The following is a 16,684-nucleotide window of genomic DNA, read 5'->3' as shown; positions in this document are numbered from 1 at the left end:
CCTTTATAACTTTATAAAATGGAAGCAAACAGAAGAGGGTGTAACAGGTTCCACAGTCATCCCTCAGGGAAGTACAAGATGGAGAGACCAGGAACATCCAGGGACAACCCAATCCCAAGGTGAAGATAGGACTTTAAGACCCTTTTCTGAGGAATCTCATATGCTCAGGAAAAGGCTGCCCTACCTATAAATCTCAAATGAGGTCTTCACTTGGCCATAAAGAAGGGAAAGTGAAGACATGCATTTGAGAGTTGGCTTTGAAACCCTGATGTTACATTTCCATTCTAACTGCTGCAACATGGCAAGAACTCCCCATGTCACTTTCCAACTCGGTGACTATGGTCTTTACCCAATTTATCTTTTTCTCTGAAACTTCTTCCTAACTAACTTTATTTGACATTGCAATAGTAAATAATAGATGTGAAACTTTTCACATCTGTACTGAAAAAAAAGTTACAAAATAAAGTTATATAATGCCTCCAGCTATCATTATAACTGAACAGCAGAGAATATTTCAAAATATTTTGAAAAAAGATTGTTATGAAACATCATCACATTTCACCAGTGATTCTCTAGTAGAGTGGTGACTGTTCTGTAGTTTCCATATTTTCTGCTATCAGCATAAATGTCTGTATATTATTCAAATACATATTTCATATATCAAGAAATACATATTCTTCCAATGTTTTTAATAAAATATCAATTGAAGATATATTTTTAAAGGATGGCATGTAATGCTGATAGTTTAAGAATGGCAAATATATTCAATCTACCTGAAAACAAATGGCATATCACATTTAAATGACTACACTCATTGATGCAGTAATATGACACGTGCAAATCTCTCCCAAGGAAAGAAATTTAGATGTGGATGAAATTTCATGCACAAAGAAATGTTGGGGAAAAAATGTTGACTGTTGTATCATATATGATCATGAAAAATCAGATAAATCAGGAAATGTGCCCAAATAATAAATGATTAAATAAATTAAAATATATCCATATTGTGAACATCATAAAGATTTAAGAAATTAGATTTGTAAAAAATTTTAACTTTTTATCATGGAACTGCTTAAATGCAGTTCCCCCTGTACTCCCCCTAACTCTACCCCCCAAACATATTTTGAAGCAAAATCCTCACATTCATATCATTCCATCCATAAATTATGGAGTATGTCATTCCAAGATAAGGAGTCTTAAAATATTGTACTATTTCACTATTACACTTAAAACATAAATGGTAAGGAGTTGCTTAATATAATCAAATCCATACTTGATGTTATAAGGAATTTTAATTCTTCTAATGACATGGGCAATACTTTGATAATTTAAGGGGAAAAGCAGGATACATATCTGTATATAGTGCATTATTCAAATACATAAAAACAAGCACGGAAAGAGATTATAAGGAATACGTGGGCATTCTTAAATTTAATATACATAATCTCAGCTCTCCACAAATGAAGGGCCTTGACTTGTCATATTTCTGGTGCCCTCCCTGTAACCACACCCCTGTGCATGGTCTTGTGGGTATATGAACATGGGTGTGGCTGTTAGGGGGTGAGCCATGCCCACCTCTGATACTCCATGCCTCCCAAATGAGCTTTGCTATCATCAGCAGACCACTGTGCTTGTATTTTATGGGAAGATGTATGTGCAAATTTGGGATTCCCAAAATCCTTCTGAGATTTTCTTCCCAAATGTCATGGATCTATTACAGCAAAATGTTTCATAGAATTTATTTCTATTGGAGATATGCTTTTGGATTTATTTATTGAATACTTTTTTTTCTTCCATTTAAAAAACCAGGGTGAACATATTCACCAGGTTGTTGCGAAAATTAAATTAGCCAATGCTCACCAGGCACCTATCACAGTACTGGGAGTTCTGTGAGCCCCTTAGAAGCACTGCATTTACCTCTGAGTATAAAAAAAGAACATGTAACACCAGTCTTCCATTAGGAAGAAAATACTAAGTAAATTTCACTTCTTTTTTCTATTTTACCATAAAACTAAACATTACTTTTTACAAACTACATGATCTAATTACAAGCAGCAAGTAAATAACCTGTATTTTTTTAATGCAAGCTGTGGACTCCTGTATCATTTTGAGTTTAACTCTCTTAAATCCTCTATATTCTTCAACTACTGAAAGGCTATTATTTCATCATTCCACATTACATCCAAGTAGAAAATCTCCATCATACTATGTATTTTCAACGTTGAATTAAAAAGGCAGTAGTATAACTAAAGCAAATTTGTAATGAGTGATAAGAACCCTCATCAAGCTACTATGCGGTTTCTCCAATACAAACCTAAGGAAAAATCGATTGCTTGATAATAATTAGCTTAGATGAAAATATTCTGAGGATCTATAGTTACCTGTATCTGGCCATAATATACTGTATTAATGAATATAAAATGGAGAAAGACAACTTTAGATTTTGAGTTTGAAGCTTTTAAAAATCCATGATTATAAAAGAAGTAAGAAATCGATGATTGTGTCCCAGCTTTTTCTTTCCTGGTATGAGACACACTTCCCATGAGTCATTCCTTCCCTTTGGAGTGTATGACTCAACAGTGATTGTATAAGACATTGCTACCTATTAAGCAGACTATATTTGGATCATGAAGCAAGTGGTGTAATCTGTCAAATACACTCAGAAAATGCTGATGGTTTGTAAATACGACTTTTTAAATTAGTGCAAAATAAGTATATTCTTAACAATGCTTATAAATGGAAAAAAATTCTAGCCTGCTATCCTTAGAAAGCATATGCATCACAGACAATTCAATAAGAATCAGCCCCCAAAGCAGTAAAATGTACAAGGAATCTCTACAGGTGATATGAATGCGTGCATAAGTGAAGTGTTTGCACACACATATGTGCGCATGCGTGTGTGTTGTGGGGGTGAGGGAATATTTAGCAGAATTACCTGACAAAATTTCAAAATATGCATTCCTTCTTTTAATAAAGCCCTCATTCAACAAATATTTGTCAAGTGTCTGTTAGGTGCCAGGCACCATTTTTGGTATATACAACAACCCAACTTTAATTTCAGTCTCCAACAAAACACATACTTCAGAATTTGTTGGCTTTCTCTGAAGGTGAGGGGTAGGGTATACAGTGCTTAATCTGTTTATCTCCCCAAAATTCTCCATTATCTTCAACCAATTAAAGGCTCTTCCACACAACATCCAAGGAGGCAATCTATTCTATTATGTACTTTCAAACTAGAAAGACAAAACAAAGTGAGACACCCCAAATTTAAGAAATGTCCCCAAGATCACATAGGTAGTCATTAGCAGAAGTAAGATTTGAACTTCAGCCAATTGGCTCCAGATGAGAACACATCCTTTAGATGGATAGCTAATCCAGGGCAGGTGTGGGAGTAAAAACAGGAAGCCAACAGGGCTGAGCCAAGCTTGTCTGATTCCTTCATTTTACCAACCAGAGAAGTGTCACGTTCCCCTCTACTGGGAAGAAGTGATTGAGGGGGCAGAGGGATGCAGAAGTGTTACCCAAATACACAGCCCTCCAGATGGAAACATGACCCTGAGTTCTGAGATTGCCCCTGCGAGCAAACACCTGTTCTGACATGAAACCAGTGCCTGGATGTGCATTCAGGCATGTTGAGAAGCAAGGTTCAGTTTTGTGCATTCTTCTTTAAAGAAGGAATGCATATATTTTCTAGTTTCCCTATTTAATCATGCCTGATTATGCCAAGTCACTTGATAACTTTAGAGAAAGATTTAGGTAACTCAAATTAACATATTGTGTACATCACATCTAAGGAAGGAAACTCAGCATGCCTGGGTGACTGGTTTCCCAAGTCCTGCCCTATTGTACTTGGTAAAAGTGTCATTTCTCCCTCCTTAGTCTCATGCCAATGCCAGCAAAGAACTGTGACTCCAAATTCATGTCTAGATCACCATTCCTTCTTCTGAAAGGCTGCTTGTAAAATGTGTGCACAAGTGTGCATGTGTGTGTATGCCTACATGTGATCTACTCTAAAATCTACATTATCTCCTTTGTTTTCTTTTCCCAATTTCCTCCCATAATTACTATCATCTCATACGCTAGATTTCATACAAGTCTGAAAGGTTTTTTTTAAAGATTTAATTTATTCATGAGAGACAGAGAGAAGAGAGAGAGAGAGAGAGAGAGAGGCAGAGACACAGGCAGAGGGAGAAGCAGGCACCATGCAGGGAGCCCGATGTGGGACTCAATCGGGACTCCAGGATCACACCCTGGGCTGAAGACAGGCACCAAACTGCTGAGCCACCCAGGGATCCCCACAAGTCTGAAAGTTTTAAGCGTCTCTTTAAAAAACACAAACAAATATGTTCAGGGATTCAAAAAACTGAAATCTTTCACAAAGGAGAAAAAAAATAAAGTGTTTTGGGATGTAAAAAGTATGGGGATATGCCACTATTATTGCATTTCTTCTTCATGGCAGTTAGTTCAAGAAGTCTGGAACTGGCTTCACCTGGATTGCTTCTAGGCTAATCAGGAAGCCAACAAAGGAGAAGAAGGAAGGGAAGGAGGAGGGGAGGAAGGAAGGAAGGAAGGAAGGAAGGAAGGAAGGAAGGAAGGAAGGAAGGAAGGAAGGAAGGGAGGGAGGGAGGATCTTGTCCACTCACAAAAGAAGAGTTCCAAAGATTCCAAAGCCCCACTCACTAGCATTAATCTCCATAAAATGCACTTAATGAATGACTTAACTGAAAACGTAATAATTACACAATTAGAAAATAATCAGCGGAGATTACATACAAATCCTTCTCTAGCTCTTGGCCCCACATTCCAGGCTCAACTGAAATTACATTTAAACCCCACTGATTTGCCCTCCATTGAGACAAAGTACAATGGCACAGAATGAATGCAGGGTGCAGAACATCACACACAGAAATCATGGTGTCTGGAGGGTTTTCAGGCCACAACTGGTGTCATAAAACTCAGCAAAAACACCAAAGTACCATGAGTCCCCCCACTTCGACCCCCTCCCCCGATTCATCCATCCTATGTGACTAGAGAAAATGGAACCCTTGCAAAGCATTGATTGATTAGGTTTCTATGCTGATTCTCATTTCATTAGTGGCCTGTGGGCATACGCGAATACTTTTTAGCTTAATCAGTACACAACACATCCGGCACATAAAACAAGCCAATCATCCATCCCTAAATAATTATATTATAACAAGTAAAAAGAAGTCAAAACCAAAGATGGTCAAGGAAAACAAATGTATTGTTATAATTAGGCAACACTTATTTTAACAATTCCATTTAGGAATTGTCCATAAACCAAAAGTAGTTTAGATCCCAAGGTGAGATCCCTATTTCTCCCAAATTAATGATGCATAGGTGTAGCTGGAGCCTGAGAGAGGGCATTAATGCTGATGCAGCCAACCTCCCTGTAGTCCACACCACACTCAATGCCAGGGCTTCTTCCACACTATGCCCAGAAATCCTCAGCTTCCCTTGGAAAAAGATCTTTCCAGGGAAAATTAGAGCCAAACAATTAAAATTGGAAGACAGCAAGTTTCTCTTTGTTTTACTGCAATTTGAGTAAAAATTATCAAATTGTCCACTCAAAGTTTTTATGTTTGCATTCCTGTTTCATCATCAGTTCTACTATAATCATTAGTAGGGTACTTGTAGGACTGTATCAGAACATATCAAGGAAGCATAAGATCAAGTATGTATCTCTTCTAAAATGTTTTTTAAAATCTTGCACAATTTTCTTCCACACAAATTGTACCTCTTATAAGTGAAGAGTAGATAATAAATTAAATGCTAAACTGGCAATTAATCAACTCAGTTCACAGTCCTCATTTCACTGTATCTGGTCAGGATGACCTAGCACCACAGAGAGAGAGAAGAAAGAAGGAAAGAGAGACAGAGAGAGAGAGAAGGGAGGAGGGATGGAGGAGGGAAATGAAAGAAATTATAGAAAGGTGAAGAATCACCATCTGCCATTTGCTTGCAAGTGTTTTTGCTTCTCTATTGTTCCTGTGTATGAGTGTGTCTACACGTATATATTGAGTAGACTGGAATTTAATTTTCTATATAGAATCACCTACATCTCACAAAGGATTTGAAGTAGATGCCCTTCACCTGTAAGGAAAGTGTATAAGTCTCTCCTTCAACCTAAGGACTTTCTAAACACACCTGAAAAAAGGCAGCTAGTTGACACCGTTGCAATGGTGTGCTAAGCAATGGTTGCCAAGTGAGAATCATAGTAGCTCAGAAGAGAGCTTATTCTCGCTTATTTTCTAGGTTGAGGAGCCTTAAGAGGGAGGAGTGACCTGAGAAGAGCTTGAAATGATGTTAGGATAGATGAGAAAAGGTGTGAAAAGAAGATAAAAGACAAAGGCCCGGAAGACAAAAAAAAAGTCATAAGATTCGAACACTTGAGTGTGGTTTCCATCACTTTCACTACTTCTAATACCACTACAGCCGCTACTGTCAGCATCATTATGGCACACATTGGGAAACGTACTGGTACCCCTTCTAATCAAAATCTTAAAACAGAAACTTAAAAAAGCTAGTGTCATTGGAGCTAATGGATCGTGGAATGGAGCACTAACAGAAAATAAAACTACAACCAGAAACTGGATCTAAACTGTCAAAGCTTAGAAAGCCTGAAAAAAAAAAAAATCATGTGTTTAGATTTTAACCTGTAGATACCCGGAGTTCAAGAGGGTCTCTGGCCACAACAGACAAGCTGAAAGATGTATTTCAGAAACATCAAATTGGTAGTGATGTTAGGATGAATCCGGGAGGCAAAAGGAGGCGACCTCAATCCAATAAGTGAGGTGTGTTTGTTCTAACGCAAGACAAATGAAATTTTTATGAAATTCTCTAGTTCGGTTTTGAAAAAGACAAATCAATGTTGACAAATCGAGGCATGAAAGAAAGGATGCGGCACCAGGGTCAGAAAGTGCGTCTGTGGTGTTTCTTTTAATCAAACAGTTCAGAGGCAGGCCCTGTTCAATAATTAAACGTTGATTCTCAATGCATCATTCCACTGTGTCATTCAGGAATACCCAGGAAGCAGCCAGGATGAGTGCAGGTCGTTTGACTTCAGTTGGAAGAATTCTGATCAATGAAGTAATAAGCACACGAGGCATTCCTCCCAGACACAGCCAGTCGCCAGAGTGGCTGCTGTGTGCGCAGCCGAGACCAGAAAGTCACACGGCCACAGCAGCACGTGAGCTGCAAGCAGGTGCTTGGAAGACAGACTCGCGGCCTACGTGCTTCTGCAGCCCAGCATTCCAGATCCGCACATTTTGGAAGGCGCTGACAATTCATAGGGTTTCTCTCCCAGGACCCTGACCAGATGGCACAACCAGTCGGGGTGGGAGCTGAGATTTCCACTGAGGTCCATCAGGCCAGGAAGGCGAGTGTCTGAAAGAGGCATGTGCTCACTGAGCTTTGCCTGGCATCTCCCAGCCTCCAAAAGGACTCGCCAACATTCCTCCCCATGGCCCATCCATGTTGTCACCCCCACTTCCATCTGGCTGGCTTCCTCCGGTGTTGGAAGGGGAGCAACCTATTCATTTTCAAGTTTATACCATCATCTCATTGAGTAAAGGACCTGGGCCAGCTTGCAGAACTGTGCAGAAGAAGACAGAATAATGAATAAGAAGTTGACGATGTGAAGAGAAGAAAAATGAAGGGAGGAAAACAAGGTGGTGGGAATAAAGGCCATAAAAAGGAGCAATATCCGAGTGTGTGCTGGGGATCGCATGTGTGGGGCTCACTGCACGAGACTGAGTTTTCAGCCACAGAAATGGGAGAAGACGTGTGGTGGAGGGACACGGCCTATGGATCTGCCTTCACTATGGGTGTTTGGAAGATCTGAACCAAAACAAGGGCAAAAGTCAGTAAGATGCCCAGTACAGAAAGAGGTAAGTAGTTGAAATAAATGAGAAAACTAAGGCAGGGCCTGATGCCAGGGCCACAGAGAAAGGGAGCGTAAAGCTGGGGGGAGGGAGGGCAGCGGGCAGTGGGAGCCCTGTGCACAGCTCGCAAAGGCAGCAAGGCCCAGCGGATGGGAGGCTTCACCACGCTTCTCTGGCCACCTTGGCCAGGCCAGAGATGGGAAATTGAAGGTTAGGAATTTGCAGATTTTACCCCGAGCCTCCTGTCAACCAAAACAGAGAGGAAAGTCATGAGAGTGTAACAGTATTCCTCAAACTGGCATCTATTTAATGCTCTTCTAATAGGTCACAACTGCAGTGTCACACAGACACACACTCAGTGTGAGAAATATTGGCAAATGCGGGATTAAAACAAATCTACATTTGTCTCTTGGCCATCGGTGTGCTGACATCCTGAGAGGTCAGCCTGGTAGGAGACCTGGGAAACTTCTCTTCATGCTCCAGTGAGGGGCCTTCCTATGACAAGGGCTTTGCAGAATATAGTCTGGGAAAAATGGCTTCACTAACAATGGTCAAGAGAAAAAAAGGTTCACAAGTTCAGTTTTTCTCTGGTACCCAGACCTGTGAGATGTCTGGGCCATGGGTTCCCACGAAGGACACACTGCATCATAAGTGGAGGTCAACATTCTCCACATCAGCCCTCCCATAAATGTCCAAATAACAGTTCTCTGACAACATACATGGGCCATGTATATAAAACAAAGGAAAAACTGTACATGTAAATTTTGTTTTAAAGGCCAAAGCTGTCATCTGTTTGCCTAACATGGTTCTCTAGTGATCTGACTTGGTCTAAGACTAAAATTTAGAAGAGCAAGAATAGATGATTGCATGTACTTCACGTAATCTCAAAGAAATGTTCTAAACTGACGCCTATGCTGAGTTTCTACAGCTTAAGAGTTAAAGGTCTTTGGAAGAACTTGCAGATAATCTACGCTGCCAATTAAGGACAGGTTGATTTATTTCATGCATAAACAAAGAAAAGGACTGGGGTTTTAATCCTCTAATAAAAACTAAGGATTTATGCTTAAATAGAAAATTCCATGACTGATTCTTGGAGACAGGCAAAGGGAAAGTTGACAGAAATGGTCATGTGTTCTCACCAACACGTCCATGCAAGTCTGCTCAAACAAAAGGTATCAAAGTTCTGCACTATACAGTTTGTAAATAAGTCTTTTATCCTGTAGGGTTTTTAAAGCAGATATTGCAAATTACCCATTTAAACAATTTAAAAGTTTTCAGTATTGTACCCATAGGACAACAAATTTTAATGACAGTAACTTTTTGGGGCACTTCCAAGATAAATTGGATAAAAAATTTAATACAAGTAACTAAATGAGTTAAATAGGATTTCTGCTATATGCCAATTATATTTAAAGAATGTCTGCCAAAAATAATGACTAGGTTTTCAGAGTAATTGATCTTAAGTCACTCTTGGACAGCGAAGGACCACTCACCAATTGAGACCACATCCATTTTTGATGGGAATGCCTTGTCTCCTTTTTATCCTCAAGAGCAATAGGGCATCCAGCGCAGTTTCATGTTGAGAAAGAAAGAGAGGCCAAATATAGTTTCATTTGTCCATTTTTTGAAATTGTTCTTATCAGAGAGGTAAATCTTACTCTGCTAGATGCTAGTGGAGGTCCCCCTATGAGCATAAACATCAGATAAGGGCCCAGACTGTCCTGGTCCCAGGAGCAGAGGGCAGGGCAGGTGGCAAACATCCAACCAGCTGCAAAGAGCAGCCCTATCTATCTTAGAACACCCGTGCTCACACTCTGTGCAGTGTGTAGAGTAGACACTGGGGTCCTCCACAGAGGAGGGAGCCCACATTAAGGGTGGAGTCAGAATCCACTCCCCTAGGTAACCCAGCCAGAATCAGGGTCAGTGTGGGCTCCCCTTATTTCTATCCATGTTTCCTAAAACTACGCCCATACCTCTCAGTGTCCTGTGAGTTGGTAAAGTATCATTTGCTCCTTCTGAGGGAGGAGAACCGAATCTCCCACTCTTCTACAACTGTCAGGCTTTGAGCCTCCCGTCTATGTTTCAGAGCCCCTGTTATTTATCACATGAAGAACCAAAGACAAGAAGAAAATAACTAAAAATCTATGTTTTTCTTTTAAAAAAAATAACAATAAACTTCGGTAGCCAAGGACCGTAGACAATGATACTGACTTTCTGAAATGTCTTTGCAAATTGATAAACCCAAAATATCCCCTGAGGGTTTTTCTTAGATAAGGTCCATATACTGCTTTCTGACCAAGATGCTGCTTCTCACTGCAGGTGATACAAAGGTCTAGCTGCCAGTTTTCCAAGACATTTGCATAACAACTGCCCATCAGGAAGCACTTTGGGATCCTCTTAGCTTTAGAAGCTACTGAAAAAGAGACCTGTTTGCTAAGACTTTATGGAAAGTGACTATGCCACCCCTAACATGCTATCTTTAGCTTTTACTTGCTCAGGCCTTCAGTAGGACATGGGCCATCCAAACCATAAATACACACAGGCCGAGCCCCTATTAAATTCAAGGGTCTCTGCTGAAGGAGACTGAACAGAAGTATGAGCCATTCTTCCCAGACTCAACGAGACAGATGGCAAAACTGGGGTAAGGAAATAAATGTATATATTAGATACATAAACGTGTTAGGTTGGCCTTCAGCCTTGAGCTCGAATTCAGGCCACATCACATACTGCCCTGGTCACTTTGCTTACCTATATAGCATGTAAGGTGCTCTGCACAGCGTCTGTCCCAAAGTAATTTCTTAACAAACTAATTATTATTATCTCTATAAGACCCAGAAACCAAGAGAATTTAAATGATCATTGTTGGCCTAATATACATTAGTCACTCTATCTATCTATATTTATCTATCTATCTAATGTATATAAATGATATCAGTATATTCATTAATTCTCATACTCCCCTCAAACACTATTATTAATTGCACTGATTTGGCAAAATTCCAGTAACCTATAAACAGCAGGTCTGGATTCAAACTCTATCTGATTCCAAGCCTGTGCTCTTTCCACTAAAGAACTCTTAGGCTACAATTTACAACTACACTGTCCAGTGTGGCTATTTAAATTTAAATTCTAACCAGTTTGGGGGCACATGGGGTGTTCAGTTGGTTAAGTGTCTGCCTTTGGCTCCAGTCAGGATCCCAGGGTTCTGGGATGGAGCCCCACATAGGGCTCCCTGCTCAGCAGGGAGCCTGCTTCTCACCCCCCTACCTCTATTTGTGCTCTCTCGCTCTCTCTCTCTCAAATAAATATTTTTTTAAAATTCTAACTAATTCAAGTAAATCAATTAGAAATTTAGTTCTTTGGTTGCACTAGGGCTCAAAAGCCACATGTAGCTTGTGGCCACGATACTAGACAGCAGACATCCACTGGGCAGCACTGATCAACATAAAGACCAACAGAGAAAACTATTTTTCACAGACCAGGAAAATGGTATCTTTTCAGTTAAAGCATGATGAACTGAAGGGAAGTGATACATTCTACAGTCTTGTGTGAAGCTGCCCAAAGCATCATGAGCATAGTTGAGTAAAACACCTGTGTCTTCAACCTTTAGGTCTATATTATATAATACTTAGGAAGAAACATTTAAATTCCTAGAAGCTGCTGTAAAACAAAATTCCATGGAACACAGTAAAGTGGGGCATTAGGAATCGCTCTTGGACTCAAGCCAATGTTAACTAGTCTGTAGGCCTACTTAGGCTTTTTCTTAGGTGCTTGCTTAGATGCTTGCCTGGGCTTTTTGCTGCCTAAAACAAGAGTCAAAATGACCAAACATTTGAATTAGCCTCCTATCCAAGAACTCTGTTTAACCAGCCTTATTAAAAAAACAAAAAAAAATCAAAAAAAAAAAAAAACTATTTGTAGAATAGCATCTTATTTCCATTTTCATTCACTCCTTTAATCGAGAAATATTTATTCATCACCTACTGTGTACCTGGCACTGGTTAGGATGCCAAAGACACAGCAATAAACCAAAGCAAATGGAGTCACTGGAATCAGAGCATTTATACTCTGAAATCTTCTCTCTTCACAAAACAGTAAGGTTTTACTATGAAAGATGATATTCATGTTCAGGAAATAATTTTGCTGACATAATTCAACAAATAATGACATATCCCCAGTCCAACCAATAACTTAATTCCCTCTAGTATATAGATTTCTTTCTGCTCTGTCTTACTACTTCTCTGTTTTATACTTAATACTCTGTGTTTAAAAGAAAACCATAGATGGCATCTCTAAGACTGAGTCCCCAAACTGGGCTTAAGCTAAGCTAATTGCAGTTGCAACCTTCCCCAGAAATATAGTCTTAACAAACCAAGAATTTCTTATCAGTTAAAATGAGCCTGCCATATGGGCCCTCCCCAGCCCCCAAAGGAAGACGAGGCAGTCTGCTGATAAGACCCCCTCTTCTTCCCCTAAGAGTAAACCACCTTGTCTGGAACAATCCTTTTCTTTTGCTAATAACTTTCTCACCCCAACCTTCTCCTACAAAAACCTCCCATTTTGTACAACTTCTTGGAGCTGCCCTCTGTTAGCTGGATGGGATGTTGCCCCATTCATGAATGTTTCCATAAAACCAATTAGATCTTTAAATTTATTAGGTTGAATTTTGTTCATTAACGTCTATACATATTACACTTATTCTCAGTGAAACTTAAAATACTTAATTTCTCCTCAAAGATGGGAAGAAATTGTACAAAAGACCCACTGTATGTCCAAGCTCATACACAAAGTAGAGACCCTAGAGTCTCTATTATTAGCACCTCTAAGAATCGCTGTTCAGATTTTGAAAGTCTGCTTTTTATGTCTATGCATTTAAATTAGGAAAGCCAAAGAGATGGGGGCAATGCAGGATGCTAAAGCAGATCAAATTGGATAGGAAGACGAAAGAATTTTTTTCTTTTATTCATTTCTGTTAATAATTCCTAAAATAGTGAGTCTACAGAAGCCAATGTGATTGAATATTGTTTTGTGGTCTGTGAAATGAATTTGCACACCTTCTAATCTCTTCTCAGTGGCCTGAGGCTGAGTGGTCATGAACAATAGCCATTTTTGACTGGATTCTAAGAAACTGTACTATTTTTAAACTCAGTATAGTGGAAAATTCCACAGGAACAGAAAACAGTAAGACAACATAAAACAGGAACATAAAAGGATAAAGAGAAGGGATAATGTCAGTAATTTCATTTTTATGTAACACAACTCTATAGCCTGAAAAAGCAAATTTTCTTGGTATTGTCTGAAAAACTTGGGAGAATGAGAGGGACACATGAGAAGAGTTAGTTCCATTAAGGACAGTCAGAATGAAAGCTGTAATTCTAAAGCATTTGGTCTTTTTAAGGTCCGCATTATTTTTACTTTGGTTAGAAGAGGTAAGAAAACAAGTAGAAGGAGACTTTCATTTAAATATGAAAGAAAATAAAGCTGCCATCCTGCATTCCTCTCATTCCCAGGACCTCACACAGTCCCTTCAAAAATGCAGCCATCTGAAAAAGGAGAACATTCTGATGTGGGAAGAAGGTTCCTTCCTAGAGAAAGATCAGTATGTGGTTTGCAGGAGACAAGATTCTCTTGGGTTTTTCTGCATGAGAAATACAACCATTACATTACATTGAACACAGATGGCAAGGTGACTGAAAGACCCCCACCAGACACCTCTTAGCCTAATTTCTCCCTTGATTTGTCTCTTTCTAAATATAAAAGTTATATTTCTTCTTTTTACTTTACAATCTCTTGGTCCTATACCAATGGCTTCCAGTCAATCCTTTGCTTCCTTGATCCCAAATTCACCAAACTTTAAATTGATTTTCAAAACATTTTTCCATCAAATAAATGTGTTTGTGAACTCTTTCTGACCAATTGATTTTTTTTTCTCAAGTAGTTCCTACTAGAGATGCTCTTCTTACTCATCTGACCATCCCTGTCACCATCAATTCCCAGTATCATATTCTAACAGTTGTAGTACAATGAATATTTCTGCCTACAAAGAATTTACAATTCACTTCGGGAGGTAAGTCACAGACGATGTGGGAAACAAAGGCAAAAGAGAAAACTTAGATTTCCTTGCTGCTTAGAGCCCACTAACAAGTCCTTGAAACAGGTAGAGTGACCTTCCTCTAGGTCAGCTGCCTAGACGTCAACACTTTGCTAAGGCCAAGAGGAAATCTCAGCTTAACATTATCCCAATCCCCAGGATACTGTAGGTCTTCTTTAACATATAAAAATTCATTCCAAAACTTCCTTTCTGTCCCCCAAGATACATGTTGGCAATCATCCCCAAAGCATATCTGAAGATGTACCACCAACGTACATCTGAAGGGTCTCATGACTAAGGTTTTATTAGACAGTAATAAACGACCTTTTCCTAACAATCGCTAGCTCTTTCAAGGTCCTGGACACCTCGCTTCCAAAATTCCTTAGAGACCTATGCTCTCTCTAACCTCCTCCCAACTTGAAAGTATACAATAGGCCACCCTCATAACCCCAGTACAGCTCTTGCTACCCACAGATCCTGTCCTCGTGCTTTAATAAAACCACCTTTTTTGCACCGAAGACATCTCAAGAATTCTTTCTTGGCTATCAGCTCCAAACCCCACTACTTCAAATCACATCAATATATACATGGTATGAAGGATAACAGTACAAACTGTTAGGTTTTTTTTGGTAACTAAATGGAAATGAGACCGCCAAGGCAAGCGAGGGTCCAAGAACAGATTTTATTGCAGGCACCCTCGGGCGAGGTTCCACGACTCACGGAGGGAAAGAGTGAGTCGGGGAAGTCGCGCCAAGACAAGGTGACAGGGGGTTTACATAACGTTGTAAGGCAGAACGGTTTCCTATTGGTTGGCTCATATGCAAAGGAAGGATCGCAATTCGGTCAGTCAAAGGTGACTTCCTCCTCTGGGGTTTGAAGGGCATTGGGTCCGGTTGGGTAAGTCCAAAGGAGAGGTCTAAGGGTCTGCGTCAAGCTGTCAGCAGGTCATTGGTCCATTGACGTCCCAGGTGGAGGTGGTGACAGGAACCTCAGCCATTTGGGGTATCCGCCATCTTGAGGAGTTTCTCTTCCCGCCTGGCCCCAACACAAACCAGGAGATTACACTTTCTCTAGAGACCTTTTAAGGGTAGTGTTTACTGTACAACTGAAGAAAGATCTTTTTTTCATAAAAAGTAGTACTTAATTAGGGTCGTTAAATTAATTGAGGAGCCATGAGACTGATGTGGCCCTATTGCCAAGGTAGCCTAAGTAACTGAACCAAAATCTAAGCCTGTATATATCCTCGGGTTGTGAAATTGGAACCTAAGGACAACCAACTACACAGAGCCAACTAGGCTTTAAGTGATAGCCAATCAATAATAATTTCCTTTCTTTGCTTCTGCATCTTCTATACATAAGGCTGCCCATCCCCCTCCACCCCGCCCCCTGCTCCTGTCAAGGAAGCACTCCTGTCCACTTGCCTGTCCACTTGCCAGTTTGGCACTCTCCAATACAAAATAAATTCTAAAAATTGTTCATGTGCCTCAGTTTACATTTTAACAAGGTTTAAGATAAAAGGAAGACTGTTAGAGAGAGGCGTGGGAACAAATTGACAGGAGCAATCGTACTGTCTCTGAATTCCAGAAACAGAAACGGCATGCATTCGTTACATTTTGGAAGACAACACATGACCAAATTTGACTACAGGAAAAGATTTTGTAGCTTTTGTTAATCATTGAGTTTTACTGACCCTCTTTCCAGAATATTCAGGGCTGGGAATGGTCACCTTACCCAATGTGAGCTTTGCCCCATCTATCATCACCAATGAGGATGAGAAATGAACCAGGCTAGAGAAACATCACTACTATCTCTAATGTGGGGAGTGTTACTGACAAATTGATTAAAATAACTACCTTTACATGGTGCCCTCCAGTTACACAGCTGCCTCACATCCCTGTCTCATCCTCATAAGCACTGAATTTTAGTGCAAGTCACAAATTAGTATCTGTACTAAAAAAAAAAAAAAAAAATCTGCAGTTAGGTGACACCGTTGGTCACCCTGTTGTAAATGGTAGAGATGAGATTTTCACACCTGGTCTTCAGACCCCACGGCGCTCTCCCTGCCAGCCCGCCATCCCCAGTGAAGAACCCACACCTGTTTAGCACTAGCTGACGAGGTCACGTTGTTCTTTCCTGCAGGTTCTTCCCTAACTGATAACTCCCACGACTACAATGCAGAGCTGAGTTAATCATCCTAATCTACAGCACAGACAATTAAGTAGAAATATGAGAATCCCATGCTTGGCTGTTATATACTCCACACTGTCACCTGATGCCTTCTCCGTGATCAATTTTATGGCACATCTACCACATTTTTCCCAAGAGCCTGAATCACTGTAATTCCTCACCAAAGCAGGGAAATATGTTTCCTTGACTTATAATCAGTAGAGTTTTTTTTTTTAAAGATTTTTATTTATTTATTTGAGAAAGAGAGGGAGAGGGCATGGTCAGGGGAGGGGTAGAGGGAGAAGCAGACTCTGTGCTGAGTGGGGAGGCCAATGCACCAATGCAGGCCTCAATCCCGAGACCCCAGGATCATGACCTGAGCTGAGGGCAGACACTTAATTGACCGAGCCACCCTGGCACCCCATCAGTAGAGTTTTTTTTAATATCTGAAGATGTAGGGGATCCCTGGGTGGCTCAGTTTGGCCCTGCCTTCTGCCCAGGGCATGATTCTGGAGACCAGGGA

This window comes from Vulpes vulpes, chromosome 5, assembly GCF_048418805.1.
Source record: "Vulpes vulpes isolate BD-2025 chromosome 5, VulVul3, whole genome shotgun sequence".
Taxonomy (NCBI): Eukaryota; Metazoa; Chordata; class Mammalia; order Carnivora; family Canidae; genus Vulpes; species Vulpes vulpes.
Note: the sequence above shows the minus strand (reverse complement) of the source record.